The sequence below is a fragment of the Lygodium microphyllum genome, chromosome 11, assembly GCF_053477565.2.
Source record: "Lygodium microphyllum isolate KBCC chromosome 11, Lygodium_microphyllum_v1.1.10, whole genome shotgun sequence".
NCBI classification, from domain to species: Eukaryota; Viridiplantae; Streptophyta; class Polypodiopsida; order Schizaeales; family Lygodiaceae; genus Lygodium; species Lygodium microphyllum.
This window is the reverse complement of record NC_141145.1, coordinates 115,750,751-115,773,419: the sequence shown is the minus strand read 5'-3', so window position 1 is coordinate 115,773,419 and position 22,669 is coordinate 115,750,751.

Below are 22,669 nucleotides of genomic sequence, written 5' to 3'. Positions count from 1 at the left end.
AACACACACTAAATGAGCTTGATATTCTAACACTCCCCCTCAAGCTCAAGACAGCATATGTACTCCAAGTAGCTGTCTAAAACCACAGAACTTATCTTTACCCAGAGACTTGGTAAAGATATCTGCTACCTGCTCATCAGTCCTCACATGCATAAGATCAACCTTTCCTGCAAGGACCATCTCACGAATAAAGTGGTAGTGTACCTCTATGTGTTTTGTCCTGGCATGGTAAACTGGATTCATGGCCAGGAGTACACTACTCAGATTATCACATAACAGTTTCACTGGAGCATCAACCTGAATATCCAAGTCAGCCATAAGCTTGAGTAGCCAAGCAATCTCACATGCTGCCAATGCAGCCCCCCTGTACTCTACCTCAGTACTAGATAAAGCAACCGTAAGCTGCTTCTTGCTGCTCCAACTGATCATGCCGCTACCAAAGCCAAAGGCATAGCCACTCGTAGATCGTCTGTCAGTTGAGCATCCTGCCCAATCTGCATCTGTGTATCCAATCAGTATCAAGGGCTTATCTCTGACATAGAACAGCCCATAGTCTACAGTGGACTTAACATACCTCATGATGCGTCTAACTGCATCCAAGTGCGGCTTTCTCGGCTTTTGCATAAACTGGCTTATCAGCCCTACTGCATAGCTCAAGTCAGGCCTAGTGATGGTCAAGTAAATCAGACTGCCGACCATCTGCCTGTACATAGTCACATCTTCTACTTCAGCCCCAGTGTTCATGTCTAGCTTTACATTCTGGTCCAGAGGTGTATCCAGTGGTTTGCATTCAGCCATGCCATACTTCTTAAGCATTTCCATGGCATAGTGCTTCTGCATCAGCCATAAGCCATTTTCAGCTGGTACGACCTCAATACCCAAGAAATACTTCAGATCTCCCAGATCTTTCATGTCAAATTCAGATTTCAGCATCTTCATAGCATGCTGAATTCCCAAGTCATCATTTCCAGTGATTATCAGGTCATCAACATATATGACCAGCACTACCAAGCCACTGTCAGTCTTCTTTGTAAACAGGCTGTGATCAGCCCTGCCAACAACAAATCCAAGACTCTGCAAGTAACTGCTGATCCTAGCATGCCAGGCTCTCGGAGCCTGCTTCAGCCCATACAGTGCCTTTTTCAGCCTGCATACATAATGCTGAAAATCAGGGTGCTCATACCCTTCCGGCTGAACCATGTATACATCCTCTATTAAATCACCATTGAGGAATGCATTCTTAACATCCATCTGCTGCAATTTCCAGCCTTTTGCAGCAGCCAAGGCAATAATAGTTCGTATGGTTGCCATTTTTGCAACCGGGCTGAATGTTTCATCATAATCCAAGCCATACTGCTGAGCATATCCTTTAGCGACCAGCCTTGCTTTGTACCTTTCTACACTGCCATCAGACTTACATTTGATTTTATAAACCCATTTGCAGCCAACAGGCTTTTTTCCTTCAGGCAGTGGTACCAAATCCCAAGTCTGATTTTCAGCCAAGGCTTTCATCTCTTCGTCCATAGCCATACACCAGTTTTCATCCTTTGCTGCTTCAGCATAAGTACCTGGTTCTTTGATCTCCATCACTTTTGTCATGTATGCATAATGCTTTGCAGAATAACCAGAGTACGTCAACCTGTCAACAGGGTATCTGACCCTCTGCGATCGTCTAGGCTGTGGTGCACTACTCGATTCACCTCTCTCATGAGGCGGAATGTACCTGTTCTGCCTCGTGCCAGGCGTATAGACAGTCGGAATACCAAGTTCGCTGTCTAAAGTATCACTAGACTCATAGCCCGAAGTCATTCTGCCAGGTGTCATCATACCATCCTCACTAACTTTCTCTTTTCCTTTGCTGTCCAAGACATCATGTCTCCCCCTCACTGACATACCCGTGTCAGTGGACGGTGAGCTCCTCAATCTCCCTGTCCATGGGGATACTGTCTGACTGATAGGTCCTGTCATAGCAGTGCTCTGCTGCATATCAACTGTAGAGACATGAGTGGAAGGCAAATCGGATGGCACTGCAACTGGTGAGACATACCAAGAGCCCAGCTCATCAAAGATGACATCCCTGCTTACCAAAGTCTCCCTGGTAGAGGGATCATAACATTTGTATGCCTTCTTCTCCTGCGAGTATCCAATGAACACACTCTTATGCGCTTTGGGATCCAACTTTTTCCTTTTCTCATCTGGAATGTGCACATAAGCAAGGCAGCCAAAGACCTTCATGTGTCTTACATCCGGCTTATAGCCATAGAGCCTCTCAAACGGTGTCATGTCATGAATGCCTGCAGTGGGAGTCCTGTTTAGAATATATGCGGCTGTCACAACAGCCTCTGCCCAATAGTAGAGCGGCATATGCTTCTCATTCATCATGGCCCTAGCAGCTTCCATCAGAACCCTGTTCTTCCTTTCAGCTACTCCGTTTTGCTGCGGAGTGTAGCTGCAGGTTAGCTGCCTACGAATGCCATTTTCAGCCAAAAAATCAGCAAATTCATTGGAGACATACTCCCCACCGCTATCAGATCTCAAGCAAGAGATGTAACACTCAAATTCCTTCTCAACCTGTGCCTTAAATTTCTGAAAAACAGCAAAGACCTCATCTTTTGTTTTCAATATGTGAAGCCAGGTATATCGACTGTAGTCATCAATGAAGGATACATAGTATCTGGAACCCCCCATAGATGCATTATGAGCTGGTCCCCAAACATCAGAGTGCACTAACTGCAGTGGTCGTGTACTCTGTCTTACATGCCTGACAAACGGCAATCGTGACTGCTTACCAAACTGGCAAGCCTCGCAGACATGACCAATATCTGAATATTGGAATCTAGGTAGCCCTGTTACCAGCTGCTTCTTCTGCATGGTCTGCAGCCTCTGCAAATTGACATGCCCCACTCTCTTGTGCCAAATCTCTAAGTCCCTGATAGTGCCAGAACCCTGAGCAAACATAGCGGAATTCAGCTCTGGCAGTGTAGCATCAAGAGTGAACATTCTTCCATTTCTGTGGCCTTTCGCGATCAACTTGCATCCATTGCCAAACTCTTCAATAAAGCAGCCATGCTTATTGAAGCGAACCTGCAAGTTCTGCTCTGTCATTTGGCCCACAGACAGTAGGTTCTTCGTAATCGAAGGAACATGCAAAACATCATGAAAATTCTTCTTCCTGCCATCATGTACAACCAGAGGCACTTTGCCTTTATGCTCAATGCTATGTTGCGTGTCATCACCTGTGCATACATAGCCATGCTTTTCAGCCACCATATCCGTGAACCAATCACCATGAGGGGTCATGTGATTCGACGCCCCCGAGTCAATGTACCACATTACATCATCAGATGATTTTTCAGCAGCCTTATTTTTGACATATTGCATGGCAAACAGTCTATCACCAGAGTCATCTGCCTGACTGGACGTAGCATAATGTCCATGCTGCTTGCCCTTCTGATTTCCCTGCTTCTTCCAACAATCCTTTGCAATATGCCCATACTTTCCGCAGTAGTGAAAATCCTTGTCCTTATTTGGATTGTCTGACTGACGTTGCTGCTGCCATGAGCCTCTGCCACGGGAGTTCGATCTCCCCCTGCCTCGAAAGTTGCCACTACCTCTTGCATTTGATGACTGCTGATTGCTATTACTATAGGATGCATTCTGCTGGCCTCCTCTGCCAGATCCATAGCCTCTACCACGGCTACCACGACCACGCTGATTCGAATAAAAAACTACATCCTTATTCTTAGAGCTGCTTGACCCTGTAGCTAAGCCAAGCTTCACCTCTTCATGAATCAATAATGCAACCAGCTCATTAAAATCAGGCATCTCAGCCCGCACAGATATTGAAGTGTCAAAGGACTTATACTCCGGACCCAAACCATTTAAGGTCACTGCAACCATATCCTCATCTTCTACCTGTGAGCCAACAGATGCGAGCTGATCTGCTAAGGTTTTAATTTCCGTGACATAGTCCTGTATGGATCTGTTCCTCCTCTCTATGTTGTTGAATTTTTGCTTCAGTTGTATCTTCCTGGCACTCGTAGCTGTGCCATAGTACCTGACCAATATGTTCCATGCATCTGCTGGGGATTTACAGTTCATGATCTGCATCACCATAGCATCCGAGATACATAATGATAGCCAATGTAAAACTCTGCGAGCTCTTTCCGTCCAAGCCCGATGTGCTCGTCTTTGATCAGCTGTAGGATTCCTATCTGGAACTTCAGGTTCAGCCTCAACACCTGTCACTAAGTCCCAGTATCCTTTGCCTATCAGAAAGTTCTCCATGCGGAACTTCCATATTGCATAATTGTTGCTATCAAGCTTTTCTCCCACAATCTGGGTTACATTATCAGTTCTATCAACATTTGCCATGTTGCAGACCTTGCCTGACTACCTGCAAACCAAGATTTTCTTAACAGTTCAACTTCAGCCCGGAACTGTTTATGACAGTTTTCTGCAATTAATTGCAGGAAAAAAACCAGTAAATTTCAGTCAAATATCAGCCCAAACAACTTCCCAATCGGTTGATCCAACTCATAAAGACAATTGCCAATACATATGTCTGATGTTCGGTTCAGATTTAACTCCTGCAGATCCACTGCCAGATTCCAAAAGCATGCAGTCCAAACCTGTAAACTGCAATTACAGCAGCCTTTTCAAAGTCAAACTCCCACTGAATACACGTAATGCATATTCCAAAACTGCTTAGTTGACTGCTGGTACATATGCCACTTCAGACATAAGCATAGAGACACAGAACAGTGCATAACCTGCACATACAAGTGCCAACAAATTCAATTGCAGGTTACAATCAACCAAAGTTCAGCATATCAAGTTCCAATCAGCCCCAAATTGTCTCCCGATCATGTCATACATTTACTTCGTAATGGTGAGGTCAATACATGAGCATCTAGGTATACATAGACAACCTATTTTCACTGACCAAAGCATAAGACCTCATGAACCATTTGTACTTGACCAAGGCAATATGTCTGCATTCACTTCAGCTCTGGACTTCAGTTTTCAATGATACTCATTGAATGTTTCAAGCCTCCATACATCCAGCATGTATGTGACAGCTCTCATAGGTGATAGAGCTCTAGAAATGACCTGTATTGCATTAGTAGTATCTAATGCTTATTACTGACAGTACATGACAGTTTTCAGCAGTGAACAGTTCTCAGATCTGAATATTTTACTGAGAAGATTTAGCTCAAGTACTTCACATCAAGTACATATAACTTCTTGACTTGTATTGTCTGCAATGCAATCTTCCCAGCCAAGTGTCAAGTAGTGCTTCAGTGAAAGCTAATGCTTGCTGCCCACTGTTCTGAGACAGGTTTCCAGCCTGTTTACACTTCCAAATTTGAGTATTTTCTTCAAGGAACTTCAGCTCAAAGTCCTGAGAATTGATACTTATGTCTTCTAGAATGCTCCTAGGCTCTAGTGAGGTCCATAAAGCATGTCAGAGAGCTTCAAGGCTCTTCCAAAGTATTGCATATGCTGTATATACACTGTATACAGCAGTTCAGCCTTCTGTTCCAGGTCTGTGTACTCTGATTTTAGCTCATAAGAGAACTCCAACACAAGCAATGACTTCTTGTAACCCTGAACTACCTTCCAGTGTCTGCTCACTAGCATTTGATGACCTCTTGTATAGTGCTCATGTCAATTTTGCTTCAGCAGAAGCCATGCCTTCAGCAGGCGCAAACACGCAGGCTGGGCAGATCTGTGCTGCTGCACATCTTGCTCATTACCATGACAATGATACACTCACTGATGCTCAATCAGTCCTTGGAGGACCTCTCAGCAAGCAACAACCCTTCTTCAAGCCAGAAGACTCCAATGCTTCACTGTACATACCTCTAGTGTGACCTTTGATGGAGATGGCAGTCAGTCCTCTTCTTTTTTCAGCTCTTCAGTTCACTCTTCAAGTCTTCTTATTGAGTGCATTCCACCAGTGAGCCCATTCATGGCTCTGATACCATGTTCAGATTCAAAGAGGCAGAGTGATGCAACAAGCTTCCTCTCTCACACACAATAATCAAACCACACTGAATAGTGAAAGATACAACCTACGGTCATAAGACCATTCACACCAAAGGCACCGACTTATTTAATGTATCTAACTACTATGGCTAGACTAGCTGTGTCCAGCTCATGTCGGTCAACACACACTAAATGAGCTTGATATTCTAACATCTAGCTAGGCTGACTCGGATAGTAAGCCATTCCTAACGATTCTTCACTATGACCTATTCATTAGTTCTTTTCAATGAGTACTGAGAATTATTGATAAAAAAAAATCAAAACGATTGAGTTTCTCAACTGAATTTTCTTGATTGATTTCTATTGTGATAGATCCGCAAGTTCACAAGGAATCGCTTGAGCCGGGTGGGGAGAAATTTCCACGTCCGATTCTCGAGGGGGAGTAAAAACTCTATCCCAATAACAAAAAAACCTGACCTTAATGATCCTGTTTTGAGAGCAAAATTAGCTAAGGGAATGGGACACAATTATTACGGAGAACCTGCCTGGCCTAACGACCCATTATATATTTTTCCAGTAGTCATTTTAGGGATGTTTGCATGTACTGTGGGTCTTGCGGTTCCGGAACCATCAATGATTGGTGAACCAGCAAATCCTTTTGCGACTCCATTGGAAATATTACCCGAATGGTACTTTTTCCCTGTCTTTCAAATACTTCGTACAGTTTCCAATAAATTATTGGGGGTCCTCTTAATGGCGTCCGTACCGGCGGGCTCGTTGACCGTTCCTTTCATAGAAAATGTAAATAGGTTCCAAAATCTGTTTCGATGCCCAATCGCCACGACTATCCTTGGGAAAATTCAAAAAGCTAAGCCCAAGATACTATGGACCTTGCAAAGTCATAAAGGCTCTTGGACCTAATTCTTATAAGTTGCAACTTTCTAAAACCATCAAAGTTCATGATGTATTCCATGTAAGTCACTTGAAGCCCTATGTACCTAATCCTGATCATATTCTTGATTGTCAACAAGTTGTAATGCTGAGCCAAGGTATACTTGAAATTCAACCTGATAGAATCTTGGATGTAAAAGAAAGAATCCTTAGGAGTAGAACCCTTAGAGAATATCTCATCCAGTGGAAGGATTATCTTGAGGAGGATGCCACTTGGATTGATGAAGAAACCTTACGTAAACAACACCCCCAACTTCTCTTGAGATGAGGACATCTCAATTCCTCTAAGGGGAAGAGAATGTAATGTTCTTATGTAATACATTTTTACGTATTACATTTATATAAAATGTAAGCTTTTTTTTTCATTAAAAAAAGCAAAAAAAAGACCAAACGACAATAGCAACATCATTGCGTACGTCAATAACATCCTCCTCATCATAAACATCAGCATCCCATGTAGAGTGGGAGGGATAATAACCCTCCCCCTACTGCCCCCTACACAGAAAAAAGAAAAAAAGAAAAATCACACGTAAAAAAATTATTGTGCTTTTGATTAAAAACCCCCCTTGAAAACTATAAATTGAGGGCTTGGCGATGACCAGGGAGGGGGACAAGAGAAATCTTGACGAGGACGAGATGCCAATCGAGAAGGAATAGACTCTATTCCGTTAGATGAAGAGACATCATTCCATTCCACCCAAGGAAGGGGATACACTAAAGGTCTCTCATCCTCTTCTACTCTAATCTGAGAAGTGAAGACACTAAATAACTCTATCATATTCTATCAATCTGGCTACAAGTCATACCTCTACTCTCGTCCCTACTTCATCTACTAGAGAGAGAGAGATCATACCTATTCTCTCGCTCTTGCTCTATACTAGAGAAGAGCTACTCTTGTTCCTAACCTTACTGGCCAAGGTGAGAGAGATAGAAGTATTGCTCTCCACGAGGCAAGAACAACCATCTACGAGACCTACATCATCGAATCCTACAATAACCATCATCATCAACGAGAGTCTTACACCTTTTCTAGCCGGTATTATAGCCCTGTTCTTTTTCTTCTACAAATCATGTATCCATCATGGCCCTAAAGAAAAAGAATTCAAAAGCGGGAATCGCGAGTGATTCTACTAATGTGGCAACAATGGTTGGAGTTATGAGCACGGGAGTCACTAATGGAGTCACGAGTACGAATAATAACCCTTTACTAATTTCGATACCACATATTTTTCTAAAAATTTCTATCTGAATTCAATAAAAATAAGATAAGTCTCTTAAGAAATACTACAATCTTAGAGTATTCACTCGATAAATTATTAGTACATCTTAAAGGCTAGAAACTGTTAGGAAAACTTTGAAATTCTAAAACTCAAGAGAAATTGATGGGACCCCAAAAATGGGCCGGCATGGCTATGGCACTAGCCGGACCTCATGCATACAACAAACACCTCCACCACCACAGGCCTTGCGGGCCAGGAGCATCTATGATAACTAAATGCACACTAGATACATCTAATATTGCATTTGTAGGTGAATAAGAGTCCAACAATACCTTCCCCAAAACCCCACAAAGGGATATCCCACACATATTGGCAATAAGTACCGCGTATCACAAACAAAGGAGGCATCCCATCGGCTAATTGTCGTGACCCCACTACAGCTCTCCTACATCTTGGGGATTGCCCTCTCGATGCACTGATTTTACATATAAACACATTCGCACAAGACTCCTCTCTTTGTCAACGAGATCCAGGAGATACCATGTTTCCTCACTAATAATCTCCCCCAAGAAATGAACGGCTAACCTACGGCAAGGGCAATCTCACCCTCTCAAACGTGGGTCAACTATAATTCAAACAATTGCTATGCATTTCTAGGAGTTGATACCACATGTATGATCAATGCAATAGTGGATTTCTCATCGTGCACAAATAGTTATGTTTCGAAATCAGCCTATATGCTAGTATGCAAACAATCTTTCCATGAATTCCAACTAATACGTATATGCTTCGTTGCAAGAATCTAGCACTAAGGCAAACCTTGTGCTACTAGATCCCTAATTTCCAAATAGGTCGTTTCCTAAATGCTATGCATAGAAAAAACAATTAGAATTTGTATTATTTTAGCCCTCAAATTGTTGCACAAAATCCTACTCCCCCTCACCGTTTAAGTTTTGCTTCGTTGCATAGGTGTACGGAGATTGTTTTGTCATGGTTTAGTGTATAAAAAGAAATAAATCACACATTGTGACAAAAAAATAGGGCAAACTGAGGCCAAACCTCATGCTTTGCCCCACCATACATCCACAACCACTTATTATATTTTTTCGTACTTTTGTAAGATATATTCCTAATTTTTCTCTTATTTTTCTCTATTTTTCCAATAAAAAATTGATATATTTTTAGAGCTATGGCTCTTGATTCTTAGAACAACAGAAATATAGATTTTATTAGCATTTTATCCCATGTGTATTGGTTTATCCCACATGAAAACACCAAAAACTCCATTTTCTTTATAAAAACCGTGTTTTACGGGTTTCTAAAAATTATTTCCAGCATTTTGACTTTATTTTTTCCAAATTTTTCATCATGCAAGCATAGAACAAATAATAAACAACATGTCTACCAATTTTCACTCCATAAGAACAACATTGTCTCAATCAAATATAAAAAACAAGCAAATTTCCTTTGTAAAATAGAATTACCGATTTTTTTCTTCTTTGCGGGTTTTAAAATCTAATGCGGGACTATAGATCAACCCTCATTCAAGGCTCAGCCCACCTTTGAACAACCAACTCTAGCCCTCCATCGATCCGAGAGTGATCCGGTACCATGTCAAACAAGCATCCTTCAACCAGTCTTCATTCTTCTTCATGGGCATGAACTACCCCTTAAGGGGAGAGAGAGGGAGGTGAAGGAAAGACTAAAAAATGAGATTTTTAAATCCTCCATTAAAACGGGCAAGCTTGCAACCATCATGTTCCTCTCTCTGCCCTGATCGAGAATCTCCCTCTCTCTCTCCAAACGGGCTTCAATAGGAGAGGCATCGAGCAAAAATGAGGAGGCACATTGACGCTTCCCTCTATTCGACAGTTTTTGCATTAGTTTCAAGGCTTTTATTAAGCTTAAGGTTTAAAACATTAAAATAACCGGTTCATCTTCTTGTTCTCACACTGTCTCGCAAGTGGATTTTTCAATTTTGAAGGCCCAAACGAACTCAGATTTGCAATCCGATTGGACAACCAGCTTTGTGGCATCGAACTCCATGAACTTGGCCTCTCCCACACACTTTATGACTTCCTGATCTGGTACTGCTTTATAACTTCGAACCTTGAAGGGATTAAATAATAGAGAGTTAAATGACCTCCGGTTGACGAACCGAGACTTGTGTTGGATTCCTGATGTCGAAATGCATCTAGGAAAACTCTAGCTCGGCCATTTTCCACTGTTTGATTTTTCATGAAAATTGGCTCTTTAACGCCTCTTAGGTACTTTCTGGCTCCAAAATGAGCTTCAATGCTTCAAGAACGGGTCCAAATTGGGTCCTAAAATCCAACTCTCAGAAATCATGACAAAATTTTCAAGACGCATTTATTAAGAATGAAACCCTGAAGAAATTAGTCAAGGATATAGTTTACTCTAGAAGCTTTGATAGAAGATTTTAAAGATAAAAAATATCTCTAAGTTGAAGAAATTGACTTCAGGCCAAGAAACTTGGTTACGAGAATATCATTATAAACCTTAAACTGAGAAGTTAGAGATCCCAAAATCTAGGTATCCTAGTTAAATTCCAAGGGGAAGAGCTCACTACATAAATTTCAAGGTTGATTGCTACGAGATTAATCATCACTTGAAAGCTGCATGATTGTTTGAAGTCATAATTGCTTGAAGATTTCAATCTTGTTTGTGATTTTCTAGATTGGATCTTGATTAAATTAAGTATTGGAATAGATTAAAATTGAGGAGCCCTATGCATCTCCCAAGGATAGGTGTTAAATCCCCATACCAAGAAGGGATGTTTTTACCACCGCGGAAGCATGGACTCTGGCTTCGATGGCGAGAGGTCTCCTAGCAGGGATCGCATTAAGTAGGAGGTGGTTAGGGTGCCAGGGGGGACTCTGGCTAGTAAATCCTTTATACACCTAGGAACTACTTGGTCCCCTGTATGGCCCAAGTTCTACTTGGGACACCTAAAAATGCTAGCTATAAGTGGATTTGATATTGGTAACGTGTAGATGCGCTAGATGAGGCAGCACGTGAAATTGTAATTTTTCTCCTATATGGGTTGGAGAACACACATTATGTAATATAATCAATGAATTTGTTTATTTCTGATTCTATGTCTGTGAGTAAATTATGCAAATGAAAAGCTATGTATAAATGAATATTTAATTAATGAAGCTATTTTTATATGTTTCACGTAATGTGATATATAATTAGATAACTAAGAAACTTCATTAAGGAAAGTGGGTGGATGGATTTCTGACGAATCCAGTCCTGTGGTAGGCTGGTCTCGGTTGGCCGAGAGGTTTTCCAAAATCAAATGCTAGGAAGATACTCTAGGAAGGGTCGGTTCATTGACTTACCTAGGGTTTAGTCTTAGAACCGAATTGTTAATTATCTTATGGGAAAGGTACGGCAACTGTGCCAGAGCATTGCTAGGAATCTCATAAATCCTTAGTCCGTTACTGGAAAAAAGTGTTGTACTCCATGAACCAAGGGTAATGGCGGTCACTCCTTCTAGACAAGAAGCCTCTCGAAGGACACCTCTGGATGTGAGTTAGTTGTTGTTGATAGATGATTGTTAGGCCAATTAGGAATCTTCAGGTTGATTCTCCTTGGGTAACGACAGGACGCTTCCCCTACAGGGTAGACCTATGGTTAACTAGCCATCTGACAAAATCCGATCATTCTTGTTAGAGTACGTATGGCGACGGCTAGAAGGTAAACTTTGGGCGACTACTAAAACACCACTCGTCGTGTAATCAAGGTCGGTACGTCACAAGAATTGACTTCATTGGTCCAATCAACTGTGCGGCACAATACTCACAAGCCAATTACATCATTATTGTAGAGACAATCTTGTCAAGTGGATGGAAGCTCAAGCAACTCAGAAAAATTACATTAGGACCATGACCAGGTTCCTTTGGGATCAGGTAATCTTATGGTTCACTTGTCCCGTAGAGTTGGTTAGTGACCAAGGCACAAAATTCATGAATAAAGTGATTTCTCACTTGTTATCCACCTTCTTGATAATCCACAAGAAATCCTCACTGTATTATCCTCAAGCTAACAATCAAGTTGAATCCACAAACATGATCTTAGTGAATGTCCTAACAAAGATAGTCTTTGCTTCACGTAGTGACTGGGACAAAAAGCTCATGGAAGATTTATGGGCATATAAAATGGTCTACAAAATGGCCATAGGAGAAACCCCATTTAAGTTGACCTATGGAACTAAAGTGATTCTACTAGTGGAATTCTTTGTTCCAAGATTGATAATAGTAATCTAGGAGAGATAAAAAGGCAAAGAAGCATGGACAAATCGTTTGATAGAGCTAGAATGCCTATCTGGGACTCTTGTCATTACAACCCATATCCTAACCTATGAGAAGATGTGGTGCAAGAGTTTATTTGATAAGCATGTCAAACAATGAGACTTCGAGCATGGAGACCTAGTCTTGTTGTACTCTGTTAAGGGACACAACTAGAAGATGAAATTTAGGGGATTGGGACCTTTCAAGATTCACAACATTAGTAGAACAAGCAATGTAGAAACAAAACCTTAGAGGGGGAGGGCATAGGATTTTTCAATAGTAGTCACATAAAAAAGTATTACCCTTCGTCTCATCCACTCCATGAACCTCCAATGATAGAGCCACCAATCAATCTGAGAGTGCAACTATCATTGAAATAGAGGATAAAGATGAGGAAGCAGTAGCATCAGCCTATTTGCATATAGCAACGATCACTCAATAGGCATACACCTTTGATGCACTAATTGATAAGGGATGACTATTATATCTTAATGTGTGACCATTGGACCACTATTATTCAACCCCAATTACAACCAACCGATGCAAAACTTAGCCCATTTGGGGGACATTCCTATCCTCTCTTGGGGAAGTACAAAATAATGGTTTCTATTGATATTGAGAACCTACCCATCATCTTTTATATACTATGTAACAAATAAAGTGTTGGTAAGGAATCATTATTGGCTCACATGTTCAGAAAAAAAGTTTAAATTAATGTTGACTACAACTCACAACGCATCCACCTTGCCATAGGAAATGTTAGAATAGTAATGGCTTTTAGTAAGGGCACCATAGCCATCCAAAAGCATGTAGTTCTGCTAGTAAGTTAACCCTAGTATCAACCCTAAGGAGGGGGGTAGTGCACCATAACATTCACCCATTGTGAAGTTCCATTGATATCTAGAAACAACACCCAAAGCTACACATCAAACAATCAAGTGGGGCCCCAAGCATAGACCTCAACCTTATAAAAGCCAATCATTAGGAACTCATAGTTCTCATAACTCACAATATAGACCTAAACAAAGGAGTTGGTGTCCCTATGCTACACAGTTGACTAGGTCTGTTGGGTCCCTAAAGACTTATTGTAGGCCCAAGGTCATTATAAAGGTAATACCTTGGTGTGGCTACCCAAACTCACAACTAACATGTATATCCTTCAATCTTTGGCTCCACAAAATAATGCCTAGAAATATAAATCAAAATAGGGTAAGAGAAAAGCCAAGAGGAAGGGTGCTCAATCCATGAGTACTCCAATGGTCTATCAACCAAAAGCTCAACCAAATGTCAATGACCAAATAATCATCAATGAGCTTCCACCTAATAACTCTGATGTGATCCCCACTACAAAATCCAATGACAAAGCATCAATCAAAACTCAAACCCAAACAACTTCTCAAACCATCCTCAACAAAATCAATAAGAATCCCAAAGTAGAAACACCACGTGTACCAACTTGTCCAATCCAACTAAACCAAATCCATGGGTAGGTCTTAAGCCATTGCAACAATGAAAATCCATTCTTGAATTGCCTTTCAACATGTCCATAGACATATGAGATGACTAAGTAAGGTGCATTTGATGATTGGACTCAACTTTCACATTGTTTGCTAGAAGTTATGCATGCTTGGACCTAGGCCTAGTTTGACAAACATATAGAGAATGAGGTACATTCCTTGCTATGTTCTTGGTAAGAATACAAGTTCATCTTCACAAAGGCCTCTACCACTGTAGAATAGTTGATTGCTAGAAGAGGTGATTTCAAGAGAACAAGCTTTAAGCCAATGCTTAATCACATCCTTTAAGAAGAGAAAAATTCCCATGCCACCATAGGAACTTGTTGAGGTCCAATGATTAGTTGAATCTCAGTCTAATTTCTTGTGCAAGTGGTATACTCTGCCCATTCAATGGGAACAAGAGGATTATCAAATCATGACCAATGCTATAGAGAAACAATGTGCCATCAAGACTTCCAAGTATGATCAAACATATGTGGCCCCAACTTCATTTAGGGTATTCGCAATGACAAGATATCGACCATTAGAAGACAATATCATGCTACATCCATACTTGGATAGGATCCTAAGAGAGGAGGAACTCAACTCTACTTGGCAAGCCAAATAAACTCAGGTGACCTCTTGACCAATGTATTGGCTTATATCATAGAGGTGGGCATTCGTGTTGAGAATCTGCCAATCACACCCTATGTATGCCCCTTTGTATGGAACAGCTAGGCTAGGAAGATGCAGTTCATTCTAGGAAGAGAGAAAGTTCCCATAGGCATAGTGGATGTAGTGTGCTACCAAGCAATCCTATATAATGATGTACTTGACTATCACTTTCATATGATGATAATGCAATAGTACTTGTCTCTTTTGTCAAGTGTCTATGTCATTGTCAGTCCTACACAAGATTGTGTTTATGAGTTCAAGTATCAATCTTGAAACCTAATTCACTTGTGTAACAGTTGTCTTCTTTGTCAATGTCAACATGAGTAGTATCTTCATCTTCCATCCTCCATAGCTTTCGCCTCTGTCATGCTCTAGATCCCACATCTTTCACATGGTATCAGAGCGCAGTTGAGCATGGCTTAACTCTTCTCTGCTCTCTCTCAATTCCTCTTCAACTCTAGTCACCACAGTTCCAACCCATGACTTCATCTCTACCTTCACTTGAGCTTCCATGGCAACCATAGCGAGCATCACCCTGTCAGCTTGAAGCTCTTATATCTCACTCCACAAGTCAAATGTCTTGGAGCTTCTTTCTGGAAAAGTGTTCCCCTACTTCTAGAGCTTCTTCTTGACACATCAATCACTGACTTTGGGCAAGCATAGCTTCAGCATTGTGAAAATTCTCAATCTCTGCCCTGTGTCTGCCATAGCTAGACAGGACCTACCTCACTTGGAGCTTCCATAACTCCTCAATCAGGCCACTTCAGCTCCTGCTTCCTTCTAGGGGATTGTTCTTCTTCTCAATGCGCTCCACCCTGGCACATCAATCGATCACATTATTGTGCCCTGACGTTGGCATTGCAGAAATTGTCGCCTCCTGTCCTGATCTGCGCCATTTTTTATCAAGCTCTCTGCATGTGCCGTACTGCCCGCGATTTTATCGATTGCTATGGGGCTTTGATAGCCCATGAAGTAAGCTATCTTTCTATAAAAAAAGTTTTGAAAATCATCAAGTAGAGCTCTTGCAATTTGAAAAAAACCAGGCCCCTGTCTCAGAAACCCTAATTCCACCATAGCCAAAATCTCCCAAACTCATTTTTCTTTCATTTTCTCTCTCCTGACACTCAACCCAAGCCTCTGCCACTCTAATCCACTGTGTTACTGAAGTTCCAAGCAAGAAAAAGATTCAAGAAGATAAGCATCAACAAAATCAAAGCATCAAGAATCATCATCAAGTTCAACAATAGTATCTTTTGATACTACATAGTGTGTTTTCACACTACCATTGGTTGTGTCTTTTGACACATTAGATTTCAACTCTGTGCTGGAAATTTTCAAAGATTTTAAGTTGATTCCATCATGGAAATGCCAAGCATGAAGTCTCTTGGGTGGTTACCTGTCATAAAGAGTAACATTACTCTTGTTGCCCATTTACATTGCATGCAAGACTTGGCTATCTTACTTGCAGAAAGACATGGAGCTGTCTACATCAAAGTTCAATCAATGAATCCATTAGAAGATTTTGAAGACATTTCCACAGCCTCAAAGACGATACCTTTGCTTCAGGGGGACATGGACATGAAGACTGAAGCTGCAAGCAAAGTCAAAGAAGAAGCAGACCAAAAAGACCATGAAGAAGAGAGGAAGGACAAGAAGAAGATCTGCCATGAAGACCAAAAGACCACATCATTCAAAGCTGAAGAACCAAAGATGAAAGACAAGAAGATTTTCCATGCTGACAAAGAGAAAGCATATGCTGAAAAAGACCACAAGGGTCTATCGGTCCTTGTCTCTCATTTTCTATTTTAAAAGCATTGTACCTGCCTTAATGTTCCTTTCATAAGCTTGTAAAAAACTCCTCATGTAACCTTGTACTACAGCCTCTATACACTTTGTGAGGCCCCTATTACAGCCTCTGGATTTCCACCATGTTTATGGTACCACACTTAGCCTTTTCTGCGACAGCCTCTGGTGTTTTGCCATGTTTGTGGTATGCCCAACTTTGTAGGTGTTGCTCTCACTAAAGCCTCTACACACTTTGTACTTTCAGGTTGTGATTGAGGAGGGGTGTTGAGAATCTACTAATCACACCCTATGTATGCCCCTTTGTATGGAACAGCTAGGCTAGGAAGATGCAGTTCATTCTAGGAAGAGAGACAGATCCCGTAGGGATAGTGGATGTAGTGTGCTACCAAGCAATCCTATATAATGATGTACTTGACTATCACTTTCATATGATGATAATGCAATAGTACTTGTCTCTTTTGTCAAGTGTCTATGTCATTGTCAATCCTACACAAGATTGTGTTTATGAGTTCAAGTCTCAATCTTGAAACCTAATTCGCTTGTGTAATAGTTGTCTTCTTTGTCAATCTCAACATGAGTAGTATCTTCATCTTCCATCCTCCATAGCTTCTGCCTCTGTCATGCTCTAGATCCCGCATCTTTCACAATTCCACTACAAGGAATTGGGAAATTAGCGACACCGATTAGCAACGGCGGATATCGGCGTCGCTATTGGCGTCGCTATATGCGTCGCTATTTGCGTCGCATTTGTGACGCAAATAGCGACGCCAATAGCGACACCGCAGGAAAAAAAACGCGGCCGAAACCCAAGCGCCGTTTTCATTTCTTTTGCTTCGACTTTTGAGAGCGAGAGCGAGGGAGAGAGCGAAGGCTTTGTGAGAGAAGAAGAGGAAGAGACTTGCTGCCGCCGCCGCCGCCGCCGCCACTGCCGTTGTTCGTGAAGGAGAGGAAGAGCCCTCATTGCAAAGAGAAGCCGCCCCACGCTCGCCATATCTCATTGGTGAGTCTCCCTCTCTCTTTCTTTTGCTTGTTGAAGGTCTAAATTATTTTCTTTTGCTTGTTTAGGAGAGGAAATGAAAGAGAAGGAGAGGGAGAGGGAGAGAGAGGGAGAGAAAGAGAGGGAGAGGGAGAGGGAGAGAAAGAGAAAGAGAGGGAGAGTGCATTCTCTCTCTCTCTCCCTTTTGCTTGTTTAATGTTTAAATTACTTTCTTTTTTGCTTGTTTAGGAGAGGAAACGAGAGAGTAAGAGAGAAAGAGAGAGAGAGGGAGAGGGAGAGGGAGAGGGAGAGGGAGAGAAAGAGAAATAGAGGGAGAGGGAGAGGGAGGGGGAGGAAATGAGAGAGGGAGAGAAAGAGAAAGAGAGGGAGAAGGAGGAAGAGTGCATTCTCTCTCTCCCTCTCCCTTTTGCTTGTTTAATGTTTAAATCACTTTATTTTTTGCTTGTTTAGGAGAGGAAATGAAAGAGAAAGAGAGCGAGAGGGAGAGGGAGGGGAAGGAAATGAGAGAGGGATAGAAAGAGAAAGAGAGGGAGAGTGCATTGTATCTCTCCCTCTCCCTTTTGCTTGGAGGATGTTTAAATCACTTTATTTTTTGCTTGTTTAGGAAATGAGAGAGAAAGAGAGATAGAGAGGGAGAGGGAGAAAAAGAGAAAGAGAGGGATGTGAGAAATGCGGGATCTAGAGCATGGCAAAAACGGAAGCTATGGAGGATGAAGAAATAAGTGTAGACTCATGATGGAAAGGACACTATTTGTTACACAAGTGAATTAGGTTCCAAGATTGAGACTTGGACTCATAAACACAATCTTGTGTATGTGGACAATGACATTGACACTTTACTGAAATGAAAAGAGTACTATCATTGCATTAAGAAAAGGAAGCAAGTACAATGCTTTATAGGAAAGTAGGAAACTGCAGTAGGCACCATTGTGCATATGGGATAAGTTAGCCTGCATGTCCTTGACCCTGAGACTTCATACAAAGAGGCTCTTTGAGTGTGATTGCTGATTCTCAACACCCCTCCTCAATCACAACTAGGAAAGGCACAAAGTGTGTAGAGGCTGTAATGAGAACCACCTGCAAAGTGTGGGCATACCACAGACATGGCAAAACACCAGAGGCTGTTGCAGAAAAAGCTAAGTGTGGGTACCATAAACATGGTGGACATCCAGAGGCTGTAACAGGGGCCTCATAAAGTGTACAGGGACTGTAATGCCAAGTTACATAAGGAGTTTACAAAGCTTATGGCAGGAAGCATTAGGGCAAGGAAAATACAAGGCTATTAAAACAGTCTATCAGAATTATGAGAGTACAAGGACTGATGAGTCTTGTCCTTCCGATCCTGGTGGTCTTCATCTTCATCTTCTTCTTCCTTTGCTCCATTTTCTTCTTCTTCTTTGACTGCGACTAGATAGGACTTTTGGGATCTCTTTCTTGCGTGGCAGAACTTCTCGGTGTGTCCGGTTCTTTTGCAGAAGTCACAGAAGAGCTGATCCTTCTTGCCTTTGTACCTGTTGCCAACATATAATGCATGCTCATCTCTAGAGGTACTTGGTTCTTCTTTAGTTTTTAGCTTCTTTTCTTCTTCTAACAGTGATGCCTGGATATCAACAAGTTCAGGATTTGGCATGTTGATTAAAGTTGTTGATACATTATTATATTCAGGAGGCAAGCTCTTAAGTAGAACACCGATGCAAACATCTTCATCCATTTTAATGTTGATTCCTGCAAGTTGGGTTAGGAGTCCTTCCATGTAATTAAGATGTGTGGCAAGTGATGTGCTGGACTTCATTTCAAGCCTGAAGAACTCAATCAGGAGACCATACTTTGATGATTTAGATTGTGCACCGAACAGGGTGTCAAGTCTTTTCCATGTATCCTGTGAGGTCTCACAGTTATCCACATGATGAATATAACTGTCGTCTAGCTCTAGTTTAATAATGGCCTGAGCTCTGTCATCATTCTTTTGCCAAGTAATTGCAAGGTCCGCGTCCAGAGGTTTCTTCTCTTTGCCATTTGTGATGGCCCAGAGACCCTTCTTCATCAGGATGAGCTTGATGCGGGTTTGCCAAGTGTGGAATCCGACTCCTTTGAATCGAGCATTTGGAGAGTCTTTGCCCATGTTAGATTTACGGGAACAGTAGCAAATCGACTTCAGACTTTATTAGATTTGAGCAACAGAAGAATTGATTGAGAGACACAAGTGCTAAAAAGCACTAACTGAGTGTCAATGAATACCAAATCTGCAAAAGTCTTTTACTCCAAGTGATCTTCCCCTTCTTGATTTGATGCTGATGCCTTCAGATCTGAGTGACAGTACTTTAATGAACTTCAGAGAGTATTTCTCAGTGATTAAAATCACTGTTGATAACTTCAGTGAGAGAAACAATGAAAAATGTCAAGATTTTGAAGCTTTTGGCTATGGTGGAATTAGGGTTTCTGAGACAGGGGCCTGGTTTTTTCAACATTGCAGGAGCTATACTTGATCATTTTAAAAATTTTTTACATGCCTAGGAAGCTGACTTCATGGGCTATCAAAGCCCCATGGAAATCGTGTAGATCGCGGACAGCACGGCGCACGCAGGGAGCTCGAACAGACACGGCGCAGATCTGGACAGCGACAACGAATTTCTGCAATGCTGGAGCTGTAGATCACCAATGTTGGTGTTTAAAGTGAGAGGAAGCTGCCCCTGAGCCAAGGAACATTTCTCCAGAAGAAATCGTGTTGAAATTCTGCCTGTGGAGGGAGATCAAGAAGCTCCAAGTGAGCTGGGTCCTGTTGGCTATGGAGGACACCCACAGCAGAAGCAGAGAAGATTGACAATGCTGAACTCCAAGGTGTATAATGCTTAGGTGTGAGGTGCCAAGGAGGAGGTCTTTATGTTGGGGAAGATTCCCCCAGAAGGAATCGTGAAGAGATATGTTCTCTATGAGGAGATATAAGTGTTCAAAGCAGGGTATGTGCTGTGTAGCTATGGCTGCCAAGCATGGCAGTGAGAAGAAAGAGTAGGAGATGAGGTCCTAGACTTGGCCTGAGCTGGACTGAGCTCAAGCTGAGCTAGATGAGAGTGAACTGGAGTTGGAGGAGCAGTGCCATGCCCATCTGTGCTCTGATACCATGTGAGAAATGCGGGATCTAGAGCATGGCAAAAACGGAAGCTATGGAGGATGAAGAAATAAGTGTAGACTCATGATGGAAAGGACACTGTTTGTTACACAAGTGAATTAGGTTCCAAGATTGAGACTTGGACTCATAAACACAATCTTGTGTATGTGGACAATGACATTGACACTTTACTGAAATGAAAAGAGTACTATCATTGCATTAAGAAAAGGAAGCAAGTACAATGCTTTATAGGAAAGTAGAAAACTGCAGTAGGCACCATTGTGCATATGGGATAAGTTAGCCTGCATGTCCTTGACCCTGAGACTTCATACAAAGAGGCTGTTTGAGTGTGATTGCTGATTCTCAACAAGGGAGAGGGAGAGGGAGGGGAAGGAAATGAGAGAGGGAGAGAAAGAGAACGAGAGGGAGAGGGAGAGGGTGAGAGAAAGAGAGGGAGAGGGAGAGAGAGGGAGAGAAAGAGAGGGAGAGGGAGGGGAAGGAAATTTAAGATAATAGACTTATTGATAATGGTATGCAATGTGCTTTGCCATGGGCCACGTACATTGGTAACTCTTTAAGATGGCTTAAAAATGGTCAATTCCTTCATGAAGTCCAAGTAGGGGATCTAATTGTGATATGCATAATTCATTGTTTTTGTATTAACTTTATAGGCATGCCAAATTAGAAATCATGCCAACTAGTCAACGGAAGGACTCAAAGAAAATGATACCCTAGCTAATGGTCATTAAGGTACTTCGTCAAAATGAACCCAAAAGTATTGTTATAGAAGAAGAAACCCTTAAATTGAGTATAGGATAATTTCTCTCAGGTCTTATGACTATGAGTAGAATTGATTGAAATAAATTTTATTACTATAGTTATAAAATTTCATAGATGGCGCGCATTAATTTTAAAATGGATTACTTATACTCAAAGCCGAGATATAACAAATAATTATCTACCGGGACAAACAAATCCTTGAGCATGATACAAGGCTGAGATATAACATCAGAAAATCTCTCAACTACTATATACAATGCAAGATTTATGGTCAACTTGCAACTTGACATACATCTCCATAAAGCTATCCATTTAAGCCTCGTTTGTTGTAATGTAGATAAGATGGAAAACGAAGAAGGTCTTATTGTTCAAGACCGCGAGACGTATCTTAATCAGCGTGTCCCATGTCCTTGCTCTCAATGCAAGTTGGCAATTAGACGAAAACGCCGATTGTCTATAGAACACGTATGACGATTTGGCGAGTTTCAATCTGAGATCATTGATCAGGCGATTGCGGATTTTCAGCAAATGGTAATTTGAAGTTAGCATTTTTCATGCATTGTACTCTCAAGCTAATTGAAAACCATGCACAATAAGATTGGGTCTTGTTGGCAAATTTTCTATCTAGGGGGGTGATGTCTCGACCCAAGGGGGAGTGCACCCTTTGCGGCCAATTAGAAGAGTTCGTGGACGTGTGATGGATGGATTGCAGGAGCCAATCGACCACTCGCAAGGCCCATCTATACCGTCAATGCCAGAGGAGACAGACAACCTTCCCAACCTGCCTACAATCTTGGAGCCTGAGATGGAGGCAATGATCGATGCATTGATTCCCATGGATGTTGAGACATCTGACCCGCTTAGAGAGGAAGCATCCATACCATTATATGATGGGTGCCGAGTATCTCGGTTGAAGACATTTCTTGCACTCTTAAGTGTGCAAGCAAAATACGGTTGGAGCGATATGAGTGTGACTGAGTTATTGAGGTACCTTGCACACATGCTTCATTGATTTTTTTTAAAACAGTATTATTGCAAACATTTGTGTTTTTTCAAGGTGTTTTATGATTTTTTTCAGGTTATTGAAATATCATATATTGCCACCTGCAAATACCATGCCTGAGTCTCGTGATGATGCACGATATGTTTTACGGAAGCTTGGCATGGACTACAATAACATCCATGCATGTATCAACGACTGCATATTGTTTCGAGATGAATACGAGACTATGGAGACATGTCCAAAGTGTGGTGCTCACAGGTATCGACAGGACTTGCAAGGGCAAACCATCCCTCAAAAAGTTCTCAGACACTTTCCGCTCATCCCCCGC